Source organism: Elaeis guineensis, chromosome 3, assembly GCF_000442705.2.
Source record: "Elaeis guineensis isolate ETL-2024a chromosome 3, EG11, whole genome shotgun sequence".
NCBI lineage: Eukaryota > Viridiplantae > Streptophyta > Magnoliopsida > Arecales > Arecaceae > Elaeis > Elaeis guineensis.
The window spans coordinates 4,472,632-4,489,047 of record NC_025995.2 but is presented as its reverse complement, the minus strand read 5'-3'; the positions used below and the strand labels follow the sequence as shown (position 1 = coordinate 4,489,047).

At 44.0% G+C, this 16,416-nt stretch overlaps 1 long non-coding RNA gene across 2 annotated transcripts; it reads left to right on the top strand.

The window, feature by feature from the left end:
* The first annotated feature begins 54 nt into the window (after window positions 1-54).
* LOC140856403 (uncharacterized) lies at window positions 55-9,615 on the top strand. 2 transcript variants are annotated; one of them, XR_012139569.1, is made up of 4 exons: window positions 55-485; window positions 988-3,772; window positions 3,853-3,931; window positions 7,258-9,615. It is a non-coding gene; the product is annotated as an uncharacterized lncRNA (long non-coding RNA). The 2 variants fall into 2 exon arrangements; XR_012139568.1 differs by having other exon boundaries at window positions 3,847-3,931.
* The last annotated feature ends 6,801 nt before the right edge of the window (window positions 9,616-16,416 follow it).

Here is a 16,416-nt window from a genome sequence, read left to right as displayed (position 1 = left end):
TCAAATCGGTCATGTTGCCGCAGATGCGGTTAATATATAATTCACCTTGCGGGGGTGCTTTGAAAACGAAAAGGGTTGGCTGGTGCGGTACATAAATCGGGTAGTCCTTGAGAGTTCTACCCTATCCCTTCCTTGTTGCTCCTAGCATTCATGACTTAATGACTGCTCCTCTGGGAAATTAAAAAAATCCTACCAGTAGACCATCAATTAGATCGGTGACTTCGGGCTCGGCAACCTCTACAAGGCCAACCCAAGCACCACCCGCATGGTGGGCACCCTGGGTACCTCGCCCTCGAGCTCACCTAGACAAGCAAGACCACCACTAGTTGCGACGGGTTCACCTTTGGCACCCTCGCCCTTGAGGTGGTCTGCGGCCATTGCCCTGTTGAGCCCCAGGCACTATTGGAGGAGCTCATGCTGGTGGATTTGGTGTGGGAGCAGTGGAGCTTTGGACGATGGGTGGTGGACCTGTGGCTGGAGCACAGGTCTGGTTTACCGACACTTTTTTTTTTTGGCTACATGTCTTACCGCTGTTCGATGAAATGCCCTAGGATCTGTTAGATGTTTGATTCTCATCTGGACATTAATGGGGATGGTGGACATCTAAATGAACGCCTGCGTTACAATCTCCAGTGAAGAGCATAGGCTCGGTTTGTCTGTATAGCCTTGTGTTAGATGCCGTACCACTGTTTGATGAAATGTCTTTTGGAATCTGTTGGACGTTGGTTTTAACCATGTCTATATTTTTCCTGAGCAAGTATATTTATATCAATTCTGGATGGATAACTGTGCATAGGTTGAAGTGATTTTCGTACGATCTGGCTTGCTCCAGCAAATGTTGAGTTTGGGCTTATATATCACATTTAGCCTTATGAAGATATGATATAAATTTGGCGTGGTCGAGCAACAGCTCTACCAACAAATATGATATAGATTTGGCTATGCTTATCTTTTGCTTATTCTATATTTTGTTTCTACTTTGAGCAGGAGAAGTGCAAGAGAGAGCTTCAGACCTCTTGAACGTGTATCCATGCAGCTTCAAACAGCAACACTCAAGCAAACATGAAAATGAGTCTTTCATCTAAGACTTGTTCAACCTAGTCAAGGGTCCTTAATAATTTTGACATGGTGACTCGGTGGTGTTTGTGGTATCCTTGTGGCTGCTTTCTGAATTCCATGTCATGCGACTTGGTCATGCATCATATATCTATATGAAGTATGGCAATTGTAATTATGTGAATACCCATATGATAAAGTGCAAAATATAAATACTTAATATGTATCTTTCGGAGTGTTGTTGCATTGAGCTGCTGAAATAAAAATTTCTTAATTAATCATGTCTAATGAGTGCTTAGGATATTTCCTATCTTTGTATAAAAAATATTTTAGGAGCACCGTAGAACTCTCGTAGAGACATACATGTGGTGACATTCGAATTTCCTGTTAGGAGGTATTTATGTTATTTTATCATTTGTTTGGGATTATTTTCATCATTATGAACGGGATATTTTTTTATGTGGTGGTTCGATGCCGGATTCGAAGAAATATAATTATCATAATTAAAACTAATTCTTAAATATTCTTAAATAATTAAATCGTTTTGTTTCTCCATCTCACAACTAGGGGTGCAATCGAGCCAAGTTGAGTTGAGTAGCTGGAATTTTGAGGTCGATTCGACTCAAAATATTTGGATTCAAAACTCGGCTCGAGATCGACCGAGGCTTAATATCCTAAGCTCGAGCTCGGCTCGATGAAAAATAAGCAAAACTCGAGATTAACTTGACTCGACTTGAATATCGAGCCATACTTGAACTTTAGTTTGAGCTCAAAATCGAGTTTTAGTCTACTAATAATATATATATTAATATATATTATAAATAAAAATAATATTATTAAAAGCACATATAAATTCGAGTAGGCTTATGAGCTTTTTAGTCGAGTATCTTCCTCGATTCGAAAAACTATTTGAGCTACTTGAGCTCGATTTGAGCTCGATAATAATCAAGTCGAGTCGAGCTCGGACTCGAGTAGCTCTCTAGCGGCTCGACTCGTTTGCACCTCTACTCACAACTACTCTTCTGAATTAAATTTACTCTCTCTTAGCCCCCCTTCCAGTGGTTTCTCTACCCTCCCTTTTCTTTCTTGGAGGGTTTTGGATGTCTCTTCTCCACCCTAACCCTAGTGCTTCCAAGTGAAATCCCTATCCTTCCATCTCACTTTCCCTCTTTGGTCTTGTCTGTGGGTTTGTTGGGTGGAATCACTTCTCGCTATCGCCATTGAAGACTTCCCACTGAATTTCATGTCATGCGAACTTGGTCATGCATCATATATCTATATGAAGTATGGCAATTGTAATTATGTGAATACCCATATGATAAAGTGCAGAATATAAATACTTAATATGTATCTTTCAGAATGTTGTTGCATTGAGCTGCTGAAATAAAAATTTCTTAATTAATCATGTCTGATGAGTGGTTAGGATATTTTCTATCTTTGTATAAACAATATTTTAGGAGCACTGTAGAACTCCCACAAAGACAAACATGTGGTGACTTTCGGATTTCCTATTAGGAGGTATTTATGTTATTCTATCATTTGTTTGGGATTATTTTCATCATTATGAATGGGATAATTTTATGTGGCGGTTTGATGCCGGATGCAAAGAAAAATAATTATCATAATTAACACTAATTCTTAAATATTCTTAAATAATGACTTAAAATCATTTTCTTTCTCCACCTCACTACTAGGGGTGCAATTGAGTCAAGTCAAGTCGCGTAGCTGGAAGCTTAAGCTCGATTCGATTCAAAATATTTAGACTCAAAACTCGGCTCGAAATCGATCGAGTCTTAATATTCTCAGCTTTAGTTCGGCTCGATGAAAAATAAGCCAAACTTAAGATCGACTTGACTTGACTCGAACATCAACCGAGCCATACTTGAACTCAAGTTCGAGTTCAAAATTGAGCCTATGTCTACTAATAATATATATATATATATTAATATATATTATAAATAAAAATAATATTATTAAAAGTATATATAAGTTCGAGTAGGTTCACGAGATTTTGAGCTAAGTATTTTGTTACTCGAGCTCAATTTGAAAAACTATTCGAGCTACTCGAGCTCGACTTGAACTCGATAATAATCAAGTCGAGTCTGGACTCAAGTCGAGCTTGGACTCGAGTCGAGCTCGGACTCGAGTCAAGCTCGAGTAGCTCTCAAGTGGCTCGACTCGTTTGCACCTCTACTCACAACTACTTTTTCGCATCAAATTTACTCTCTCAACCTCGCTTCTAGTGGTTTCTCTGCCCTCCCTTTTCTTTCTTGGAGGACTTTGGACGTCTCCTCTCCACCCTAACCCTAATGCTTCCAAGAGAAAACCCTATCCCTCCATTTCACTTTCCCTCTTTGGTCTTGTCTGCGGGCTCGTTGGATGGAATCACTTCTAGCTATCACCATTGAAGACTTCCCAATGTCTCTTTGCTTGCTCTATTCAACATGGAGGAGGTATTAAGAGACTTTGGAAGCTAGCATAGCAGAGTAATCAAAGATCTCTCTCCCGCTTGTTAGGTTTTTGGAAGTATTTTAAAAGATCATTAGAGGCTCTATTTCCTTCATGGTTTTGCAGGTCCCGAGAAGCTGTACGAACAATGCCATCCCAATGAGCTTCGAACTTATATATTTGTTCACCAATGCTAGGTTTCCATTTCAGAATTTGAACAGTTCTGCCTACTTTATTGGTTGCTATTTCTTCGGGAACTGGAGAAAAGGTGATATATGATCTGATTGCTGTTATGCGTGATCTTTATATGTAACTTGTATCTTGATCTCTTTACTTTTATAGGTGCAGATTTAAGCCAGTGTCTCAATTTGGCCGAGAGAAATACCACCGTTGAAACCGTGATCTCTGCGGTTGCACCTCAAAAAAGGTTTTGTTTCTATGCGTAAAACTTTATTGTTACTTAAATTTGATGTCTTAGACACTAAAGATAGTTTATGATCATAGGCACCTTCATACAGTGTTTATACTTATAGGAAAAAAAAGATTTGTGCTTCTGCTTATTTTTAAGGATCTACTATCCCTTGATTTCGCTCTAATTAGTGTTTAAAAGAGATGGATCTGATATCAGTTTGATGATAAATATGCTTATTAAGCATAACGCTGAAGCTATTTAGGAAAAACATTACTTTAAAATGTTGGCTTTATTTAAATTACTGATCATATATTGTTAAAATGTGATTAGCATATCCCAACTAGTTTGGGATTAAGACTGAGTTGAGTTGTATATTGTTAAAATGAGATGGGACTATATGTTGTTTTAAAGGAAGTATATTATTATTTTGACTTTTATTTTAATGGTTGAAATCAAGGTTTTCGAAGCTAGAATCGGGACTCGTGCCTACCGGCTGGCGGTATAAGTTGGTGTGCCTCTGTATCAGATCGGATCGGTGCAAACCGATATGGCAGATAAGGGAAGAGGGAGAAGAAATAAAGGAAGAGAGGGGGGAAAAGGAGAGGAAGAGAGGGAGAGGGAGAGAGGAGGGGAAGAGGGAGAGAAAGAGAGGACCTTTGGCTATCATTAGAGGACGTTGGAGCTCTTTTCGAGCTTGATAAGATCGAAGGAAGGGAAGAAGAGAGAGGTGGAGAATTCATCGGATCACCATAAGCCCTTAGAGGCCTCTGGATGGGTGGCGATGCTATTGTGAGCTCTCCGACGGTCGGTGAGCCAGCTCTGAGAGAGCGGAAGGCAACTGAGGCCGAAGGAGGGCAGAGGAGACCGGATTCGAAATAGGGGTTCGCCCCTGTTTTGACTTTTTTTGCTTATAACGGATGAAGTGGGCAACTACATTGCTGACTTTATCTTATTTAGTTAGTTTTTTTTAAAAAAATTCCTACTTCAACCAATTTTTTTTTGAAAAATTTGGTGAAGTCAGCAATCAAGTTGCCTACTTCACTTGTTAAAAACAAAAAAAAACATGGAAGAGGGGCGAACCTCTATTCTGCATGGGAGGAGGGCGGAGGCCGTCCTTAACTTATTCGGCCTCGCCACCCTTGATGCTTGCTCGCCGGTCGTGGGAGAAGTCATGTTAGAATCGGCATTCCTCCGGTGATCCGGTAATCTCTATCTCTGTCTCCCCCTCTCTCCCCCCTTCCTCCACCATTACCAAGCTCAATCGAGCTCAGATGGCCTCCAATGGCCTTTGGCAGTCGTCGGAGACCGTTTTTTGCTTTCTCTCCTCCTCTTTCTTCCTCTATTTCTTCTCCCTTCTTCCAAGACTCCGCCATGTCATTTTGTATGTCGAAACCAAATCAATTTTCCATCGGTACAGTTCGGCACAGCCTGAACCATTTGGTTCAAGGCGGTTCAAAAAATCCTGATTAAAATAAAAAAAAAGAGGATGACCGTTCATGTTGTATTGGAATTATTTTTTTTTGAAAATTATGGTTTAATGTTCTATCTTACGCCATGGGGGGGTGGTGTTGTGAGTCTCCGAATTGACATCGGTAGCCCACTGACGTGGAGTTCAGATCTGCCTTGAGGGCACTTCCTCCTTCAAGAACCTACAATGAAAGTCCACACATGCTGGAGATGCTGCAATAGGGGATCTTCCTATACTTAAATTCGCCGAAGCTTGAGAATAGAGAAGAAGAGAAAAGATGGGAGAGCGAGAGAGTGCAAGTATTGTTCTCCTTTTTCTTGCTTACCTTAAGTTCCCCTCATTATCTCTTTATATAGAGATGGAGCTATAGACTGTTATGCGTGGATCTGGTAGGCCGTTAAGCCCGAATCTAGTAGGTTGTTAGGCCTTAGTCTGTTATGCCATTAGGATATGGATTCTGCTGACTAACTTGCAAGTTAGGGTTGTTAATCGTAGCATTAGTCATGGATTCTATCCATATTCTAGAAGTCGTAGGAGATCGTGCAATATCGTGGGAGATTCCAGTGAGTTATTCCTGTCGTTGAATGGGTTGGTGTGTTGAGGTCGGAGTTGCACCGAGGTGCCACCTCAACGTGAATCTGGGGCCGATCGAGTATGTATGAGGTCCTCAGCCTCAGGGCAGCATTATTGGCATTCATTAGATCGGCGTCTGTCTGGTGAGTAGATCGGTCATTGTCTAAGGTCATAGACCTGCTGCTATTTCTCCTTGGCCTACGGTTATATCATGGTCCAAGTCATCTCGGTCTTAAGCCGAAGTGTCCTGGTTGGTAAAAAATGGCTCACACAAATGACTTATACCCCAATAGGTAGAATGGGCTTCGTTGATATACTTTTATGATTTTAAGGACTATGATCGAGGGATGCTTCTTATTATCCCTATTGGTACTTCTTGCAAATCATTATCTACTTTACTATATTTGTATGTAGAGAAGTTGAAGTCAACTTATTTATAAATATCCTCATCTATGTTGCAGATAGTTGTTTGATCTAGGCACATGAACCACTTGTGTCTAATTTATTTGTGCTTTGTTATGGTAGATTTGATTTTTATACTTAATATATTCAATATAAACAGGAAATAGGGAATTAAGTCAACCAAAATGCCTTGTGTCAGAATCGGGATCCTCTATGGTGGATCTTTTGCACCATAGAGGGCTGTGCATCCTTGGATTGCCATCATGTCATCCATCTCAAAATGGAGGGCTCTTGCACAATCTCCTTATCCAATGAGTTTGGTAACTACTCATGTGTTTGGCATTCCAATGCGACGGTCTCTGTGAGAACCTTCCATTTATGGGATTGATGACATGGCAGCGATCTGTGTATTCGTAGCTGTCTGTGGTGCGAACAATGCACTGCAGAGGATCAACTCCTCGTGACAATGCCAGAAACTGTGGAATTAGCAGCAAGGATTTAGCAACAGCAAATGCTGCAGTGAAAAGCCTGTTTTCCTGTAGTGTTCTGATGTTGAATTTCTAATAACTCTTTCTATTATGGCGTACTACATGTTAATACTGTTACTTGGTAGGACCATTATCTTTCCCTTGCATGTAGATGAAGATGGATCTTCAAAGGTGAATAAGAAAGAGGGGATACAAGTCAGATTTTTGTCCAAGCAAAGATTTATTCTGGAATGCATGCTCCATCATAAAAAGAACTATAAATATTTTTGTACTTGTTTTTTTTCTCATTTATTTTTTCATTAGGGTAATGCAGACTTCATTTCCAATTTGGCGTAAATTATGACTTTATCCAATGTTTATAGTGTGTCCTTTCTAGAGAAGGATCATAAGACATGACTCATCAAATGTAGGTGGAATCTCAGCGAGCTAGAGCAAGTAGAAAATGATTGTAGTCTTGCATTGCTATTAAGCACAATAGTGAAGTTCTCAAGTAACAGAGGAAGGGCGGCAATAGTTTGTGGCTTTCTTTAGCTTTCTTTACTTTGAGCACATCAATCCTTATTTTCCATTAGATTGTAGTTAGGACAATCCATGTGATTTTAAGTTGATTGTGTAAAATAATCTATATTCAGATTCCTTTGTGCACTGGAGATGCTTAAGTGATTTGTTCAGGTAATCTGATTTTCAGATCTAAAAAATATATTTAATATGATGATTAGAGATGTTGTGATTTATTAAAACAATGGGTTTTCTCCTTTCCATCTTCGGTCTGATGTTTAAAGCAAAGAAGTGCCTTTCATGATCTGTTCCCAATATATCCAGTAGCAAAGTGGGCAGATTGAAATGTATAGATTGGTTCTTCACCATATATGTTATTCTCTTAATCATTACATTATTGTCATGTCTATCACAATTTTGCACTATAGGTGCACATGGTTTTTTTCTTATGCAATGTCAGGAATTAATTGGCTGATGGAAATTTAGAATTTCAATAATGTAAATATTATTAGTTATATTACTTTGTCTCCAACTTGGATGATAATGCTATAATCCCAAAAATCAGTAATCTATTTCATTGCACAACTATGCCCAAGTTCTTTGATTACCCAAAGCACTCCTTAGGGCTGCGAATTGGCTCGGTTGACACAGTCCCAAACCAAATTAGACCTCATCTGATGCATTTTTGAAGACACATTGGTTGAATTGGGGTCAAAAAATGGACCTGGTAAGAAAACCATGTCAGATTTGGGTTGTGTTTTCCAAATTGACCTACCACAGCCCATATATTATCCAGTCTAATTTGGATCAACAAAAAATGTACCCAGCCTGAACTGACCTATTTGGCATATACGGCCCACTTCGAAAATCTGAATCAAAATTCTTCTTCTTCATCCTAATTATCTATCTTAATTTGGCTATCACTTTCTTATTATTTTTGCTTTCCTTTGCTCTCTCAATATCCCTAAATAAGTAAAAAGAAATATGTGCTAAATTGTTCACGCAATTAAAAAGGCCTATACACATACACAGAGATACATAACTGGAGAAGGAGAATTGATTGTACTTTCAATATCTTGTCAATGATTGAGGACTTAATGATGATTCAAATAATTTGAAGACCAAGATTGATGCATGACATCAGAAGATACAATTAAAAGGAAACGATGTACTGCTGCTTCCTGATAGAGTACCTCAGTAAAGTGTATCAACCATGGTCTGTTTTTACATGTTCAATTTTTGTTCCATAAGAAAACTTCTAAAGTAAAGCAACTTTAGGCCTCAAACCTTCCTGCTACACCTAGGGATGAAGGCCATATAATGGTAAATAAGCTTAAATACAGGACTTTAAATAATTGCGATAAGCTTAGCTTTAGACTGGCTGTTTTAATTGTATGTTTTCTTTAAAATCTGGGCTGGGTGCTGGGGTGGAGTTTTTTGGTCAATCTTATTCATATGATCTTCTAGGTACAATTGTTTTCCTTGGAGGCAATCAAAGGGTAATAAGAACATGGAATCAGTTTTTGTATGGGAGCTATACCACAGACTGACCATGATTTACCACCTTTACTATATCTTTGTTTTTCTGAAGGATTAAAGAGTCCACATGATATTATTGGTTAAACTTGATCAGTTCTCTTCATAAATGTGGAGGTAAGCTGTGGATCTAGTGCTTGGCTATAATCCCTTCTACTCTACTTGCCACGCATGGTATGTTTGGCAAGGTACAACTGAGCTTGGCTCATCTCATTGATCTTCTGATGTTGGTGCTGGAGCATCGAACAAACTCAATTCAAGCTTGTTAGATCAGGATTTTGGAACTCCAGAACCTGCAGTGATGTGTTTATTTTCCTTTTTATTGTTTTTTTAATTCATATTAGTTAATATACACTTGTCAGTTTGATGTCGATGTGATTTTCATTCTAATAAGTGATAACGAAGGAAAATTTTGGTATTGGCAACATGTCTTTATATGAATTGCTTTCATATGTAGTTTCCAAAAATATGCCACAAACTGTAAATAATTAAAGTTTTTGGTCTTTATATGTAACTTCTAATTGGTCTTATTTTCTCTTTTTTTTTTTTTCCTCTTGCCCTTGTATTTACTAAGCAAGCTATATCTAGTTTCATGGCCTCCATATTGTAAAATTCAAAACCAAGTAATTGAGCTGTGGGTCCAATTTTAATTAACTATATACATGTACTCTACTTTTATTATTTTTTGTGCTGTCACTGGACTCATGGGTACCTCTGGTGCCATTTGCAAACTGTGTTAGGAAGTGGTCTTTCTAAATATTTGATTAACACTTGGGAATTCATCCTGGTCCTGTTCTGCGAAGTTGTGACCTTTACTTCTTGTTGGACATCAAGTTTCAGTCGCATCTATATCGGCAGGTACTGTTTCCTTGTGTTGTCATATTTTATTTCTATTGTCATACTTTGTTTCTATTTCTTTTTTCTGGAAAACTGGCCATTGTTGATACTTCATTGGATTGTGCAACAACCTTTTTCTTGTGTTACGCATGCAAAAGAGATGCATTGGTTCTGAATTTAATACCTATTTCTTTTTCTGACGAGACAGGGCCTAGAAATTCTCCATATTTGAAATTCTGTAAACATCCAACCAACTAAAAGCATGAGACCTAACTGAAATTGTTTTCAACCATGTGATGTACTTCAAACGTTTCTTTACGCATGGTCTGGACTTCACAAAGTTTAGCTCACTATAGGAATCAATTCACTTTTGCCACCCTTTTTTGCTTTCCAAGGTATTACTTTTTTGGAATCTTCAAGCTGCAAATTGTTGGCACACAGAGATGGGAAAGAGGGATAGAAGAAGAGAGGAAGATGGAGATTTCAGTGGGAGAAGGAATGAACACCCTCTAAGACCTATAGGGTCCTTTTATTAATCTTCAGAATCTTAATTTAGGAATTATACAACCATATTTTCCTCTAATTACAACCATATTTTCCTTTAATTAGGAAGATTGTATTCCTGATTAGAGAGATCCAGCTCATTTCAACACTTTCCCTCAAGATGGGTTATAGATATCATGAAGACCCATCTTGTCACGAATAAATAAAAAAGAGTGCAAACTAAGACCTTTCGTTAGAATGTCTGCCAGCTGACTAGCAGATCGCACATAAGGCATACAAATGATTCTGGTATTAAGTTTTTCCTTGATAAAATATCAATCGATCTCGATGTGTTTCGTCTGATCATGCTGAACTGGATTATTAGCAATATTGATCGCTGTCTTGTGGTCACAATACAGCATAAGGGGCGATGACTGATAAAGTCCTAAATCCAATAACAAGATCTACAACCATAGAATTTCACATACACCATGTGCTATAGCTTGATACTCTGCTTTTACAGTAGATCGAGCAACCACATTCTGTTTCTTGCTTCATCGAGTAATTAGGTTACCTCCAACAAAAGTGCAGTAATCTGAAGCAGAGCAACAGTCATCAAGTGACTCAGCCCAGTCAGCATCTGTATAACATTCCACCTGTAGGTTGTCATGACAAGAATAAAGCAAACCACGGCCAGGACAGCCTTTGAGATATTGAAGTATCTATGTCACAGCATCCATATGAATTGAACATGGGTTGTTATGCAAAACTGACTTATCACACTAACGACGAATGCAATATCAGGCCGTGTATGGGATAGATAAATCAAATGCCTTATCAATCGTTGGTAACATTCTCGATCAATAGAAACACCAGCATTAGCTACTAGTCGATGATTTTGCTCAATAGGAGTGACAATAGGTCGACATCCCAATATACCGATCTCTGTAAGATCCAGAATGTATTTCCTTTTGGAAAAGAAAATCTCTTTTGAAGAACGGGAAAACTCTATCCCAAGAAAATATCGAAGATGTCCAAGATCCTTTACCTTAAACATCTGTGCCAACTGAGCCTTAAAATGAGCTATGTTTTCAGAATCATCTTCTGTGACCATAATATCATCAATATAGACAATCAAACTATAAAAAGATCGCCGTAACTTGCATACTTTGTCCACTATCTGAGCAGTAGCAAATCCTGATGGAATATCCATATATACGTCTTCCTGAAGTTCTCCATGAAGAAAAGCATTCTTTACATCATGTTGGAACAGATCCCATCCAAAGTTAGCAGCACATGATATAAGGGTTCGTACAGAGTTTATTTTTGCAATGGGTGTAAAAGTTTTATCATAGTTGATGCCATAAGTCTGTGTATATCCTTTTGCTACCAAACGAGCTTTGTAACGTTCAACAGTACCCTTAGGTATCCGCTTGACTATGAAAATCCATTTACATCCCACAATTTGTTTACTAGCTGGCAAAGATACAAGTTCCCATGTATTATCTTTTTCTAATGCTCGCATTCGATCGGGCAGTATCCATTCCTTCGCGCAGCTCGAGCACTCGTTCGTGGTCCATTTCAGCACCAGCCGAAGGCCGCCGCGAACGTCGGATAGCCTTTTCTCCCTCAAGCAGGGGGAAAACGAGACGCTCCGACACTTCGTGGCGCGATTCAACGCGGCCACGCTCGAGGTCCGGGACCTCAACGAAGACATGGCGGTTTCAGCCATGAAGCGGGGCCTGAGGTCGTCCCGATTTACTTATTCTCTGGACAAGACCCTCCCCCGAACATACGCCGAGCTACTGGAGCGCGCATACAAGTATATGCGCGCGGACGAAGGAGCGTCCGACCGACGCTTGGTCGAGCCCAGGGGTCCGAAGGAGAAGCGAAGAAAAGGTCGGGAGCCCGCCGAACCAAGCAGGCCCCCGGCCAATAGTCGGCTTTCTCCACCCCGACAGATCCAAAAATCACCCCGCCGACAGACTCCGAGGTCGGTGCATCCCAGGTATGACTCCTACACTCCTCTCTCCGCTCCCCGTGCGCAGATCTTGATGGAGATCGAAGGGGAAGAATACCTGCGACGGCCTCCGCCTCTGAAGGCAAAGGGCCTCGACCATCGGAAGTACTGCCGGTTCCATCGGAGCCACGGCCACGACACCGAGCGATGCATCCAGTTGAAGGATGAGATCGAAAATCTCATCCGCTGGGGGTATCTCGGCAAATTTCGAAAGGGTCCGCCGACCCGACCGGCTGCCGATCGACGCCCCCAGCCGACTGAAGAGGCGCCGACTAACCAGTCGACGGCTGGAGTCATCAACATGATCTCCAAGCGACTGGGATCGGGGACGTCTACAGGGGGGAGCCGACGAAAAAGCCGCGCCCGGACGACGTGATTACCTTCTCAGAAGACGACGTTCGGGGCATCCAGGCTCCCCACGACGACGCTGTTGTTGTGTCGGCGACAATAGCCAATTATGATGTAAAACGAATTTTTGTTGATAATGGAAGTTCGACAAATGTTTTGTTTTACTCGACCTTCTCCCGAATGCGACTACCGACTGATCGACTTAGTAGGGTCTCCACGCCCTTGATCGGCTTTGCCGGAGACACCGTCACGACAGAAGGAGAAATCACCCTGCCCGTGACGGTCGGTACCGAACCACGGCAAAGCATAGTCTCCCTCATTTTCGCGGTCGTCCAAGTTCCTTCGGCCTACAACGCCATACTCGGGCGACCCGGATTGAACGCCCTCAGAGCGATCGTCTCGACGTACCATCTCCTTGTTCGATTCCCGACCAAAAACGGAGTCGGGGAGATGCGCGGAGATCAACAGCTCGCCCGACGATGCTTCCAAATCTTCGTCCAAAGCGACGAGACAAAGGATCCCCTGACAATCGACAAACTGGATCAACGGGAGGAGGAAGAGCGGGGTTCGCCGGCCGAGCAGCTCGAGGCGATCCCGATAGGAGAAAATCCCGACAGAAAAGTTTGGATCGGGTCTCAATTGCCCGACACCGAACGCCACCGACTGGCGGAGCTGCTGACGGCCAACGCCGACATATTCGCATGGTCGGCAGCAGATATGTCGGGCATCCCTCCAGAAACAATTACTCACCGACTCAACATCGACCCGACAATGAAGCCGGTGAGGCAGAAGAAAAGGTCCTTCGCCCCAGAAAGGCAGAAGGCCATTGACGAAGAAGTGGACAAGCTGCTCGAAGCAGGCTTCATTCGGGAATCCACGTATCCCGATTGGCTCGCCAATGTCGTCATGGTCAAGAAAGCCAACGGGAAATGGAGGATCTGCATCGACTATACCGACCTCAACCGAGCATGCCCGAAGGATAGCTTTCCACTCCCGAAGATCGACCAGCTGGTGGATGCGACGTCCGGATTTCGACTGCTCAGCTTCATGGACGCCTTCGCCGGGTACAATCAGATCCGGATGGCGCCTGAAGACGAGGAGCACACCGCGTTCGTGACCCCCAAGGGCCTCTACTGTTATCGGGTGATGCCCTTTGGATTGAAGAATGCCGGCGCCACCTACCAGCGACTCGTCAATAAGGTCTTCAAAGACCAGATCGGGCGTAACATGGAGGTGTACGTGGACGACATGCTGGTAAAGAGCACGCAGATCCCGGACCATGTTCAGGATCTCGAGGAGACCTTCCGCACCCTTCGACGACACCGAATGAAGCTCAACCCGACCAAATGCGCCTTCGGGGTGACCTCGGGGAAGTTCCTCGGATTCCTCGTTTCTCAGAGAGGGATCGAGGCCAACCCTGAGAAGATAAAGGCGATCCTCGACATGCGTCATCCGAACACCAAGAAGGAGGTCCAACAGCTGAACGGAAGAATCGTCGCTCTTAGCCGATTCATTTCCCGATCAGCTGAAAGGTGCCTCCCGTTCTTCAAGACCCTGCGCCAGGCGAACGGTTTCTCTTGGTCGGATGAGTGCGAACAGGCCTTTGAAGACCTGAAAAGGTACCTGGCTTCCCCGCCGCTGCTCGTAAAGCCGCAGGTCGGGGAGACCTTGTATCTCTACTTGGCCACATCTTCTGAGGCGATCAGTTCGGTGCTCGTTCGGGAAAACGAGTGCCGAACCCATCAGCCCATCTACTACACCAGCAAAGTGCTCCACGGCGTCGAAGCCAGATACTCGGAGACGGAAAAGATGGTTTTCACCCTGACCGTCTCCGCGCAACGGCTCCGACCATACTTCCAGGCCCACGCCATCGTGGTACTCACCAACCAGCCCCTGAGGGCCGTACTGCGCCGACCCGACACATCCGGACGACTCGCTAAGTGGGCGATGAAGCTTAGCGAGTTCGACATTCAGTACCGACCGAGGCCTGCCTTGAAGGCTCAGGTCTTGGCCGACTTCATCGCTGAATGCCCGACGACCGACCGAAGGTCGGGAGCTGAAGGCCCGGGACGAGATTCGGTCTCTGAGCCAGACCCGATCTCCACCTGGGTACTTCACATCGACGGAGCCTCCAACGCTCAGGGAAGCGGGGCCGGGCTCCTGCTCACGAATTCGGATGGGGTAGTCACCGAATACGCCCTCCGGTTCGACTTCAAGGCCTCCAACAATCAAGCCGAATACGAGGCACTCCTCGCGGGCTTGAGGATGGCGAAGGAACTGGGCGTCGACAGCCTCCGGGCATTCTCCGACTCTCAGCTGATCGTGGGGCAGGTCAAGGGCGACTTCGAGGCGCGAGATCCGACCATGATCAAGTCTCTTCAGAAGGTAAAGGATCTCGTGGCCCGCCTCGAGCATTTCGAGATCTCCCACATCCCCAGGACGGAGAACGCCCGTGCCGATGCTCTCTCCAGATTGGCAACGTCGGCCTATGATTCTTTGGGTCGGACGTTTGTCGAAAACCTCCAACAGCCGAGCATCGATTGGGTCGAAGAAGTACAGCAGCTAACGTCTGAACCAAGTTGGATGGACCCGATCGTCCGGTACCTGTCCGACGGGACCAGTCCCGAAGATCCCGCGGAGGCCAAGCGATTCCGATGGCCGGCGTCGCAATATGTGATCATGGACGGCCGACTCTACAAGAGGTCGTTTTCCCTCCCTCTGCTCAGGTGCTTGGGACCGACCGACGCTGACTACGCCCTCCGAGAGGTTCACGAAGGAATTTGTGGGAATCACTTGGGGGGCAAGTCCTTAGCCTTCAAGGTCTTACGACAGGGCTACTACTGGCCGACCATGAGGAAGGATGCGGCAGAGTTGGTCCGAAGGTGCGAGCCATGCCAAAAGTATGTCAATATTCAGCACCAACCGGCCAGCCAAATCACTCCCATTGTCGCTCCATGGCCCTTCGCTCAGTGGGGAGTCGATATTCTCGGCCCCTTCCCACCGGCGTCAGGCCAGAGGAAGTTCATCGTTGTCGCCATCGACTACTTCACGAAGTGGGTCGAGGCCGAGCCCTTGGCGCAGATCACCGAGCGGAAGATGGAGGACTTCATCCAAAAGTCCATCATCTTCAGGTTCGGATTGCCGCGCACCATCATCACCGACAACGGACGGCAATTCGACAACCAAGACTTCAAGGACTTCTGCGCCAGGTTCCACATCCGTCATCGACTAACTTCAGTCGGGCACCCACAGTCCAACGGTGAGGTTGAGGTGACGAACCGAACCCTGCTCCATGGACTCAAGACCCGACTGAACGAAGCCAAATGTCTCTGGGTCGACGAGCTGGGCTCCGTCCTATGGGCTTACCGAACGACCCCCTGTGTCCCGACCGGAGAGTCGCCGTTCAGTTTGGCCTACGGGACAGAGGCTATGATCCCGCTCGAGATTGGCCTGCCGTCTTCAAGGGTCGAGCAGTACCACGAGCCGGACAACTCCGAAAGCCGGAGGGCCGACCTAGACCTTCTCCCCGAACTGCGAAATGAGGCTCAAATCCGAATGGCCTCATACCGACAGAGGGTCGCCCGGTACTACAACGCTAAGGTCAGACCAAAGCTCTTCAGGCCTGGCGACCTAGTCTTGAGGAAGGCGGAAGTGTCGAAGCCCTTGGACCAAGGGAAGTTGGCTCCCAACTGGGAAGGACCCTACAAGGTTGCTGACACCTTCGGGCCGAGGGCCTACCGGCTGGAGACCCTTGAGGGGAAGCCCATTCCCCGGACTTGGAACGCCGACAACTTGAAGCTGTATTACCAGTGAATTTTGTGGTTGGAATACAAGTTCAGTTTTAAAT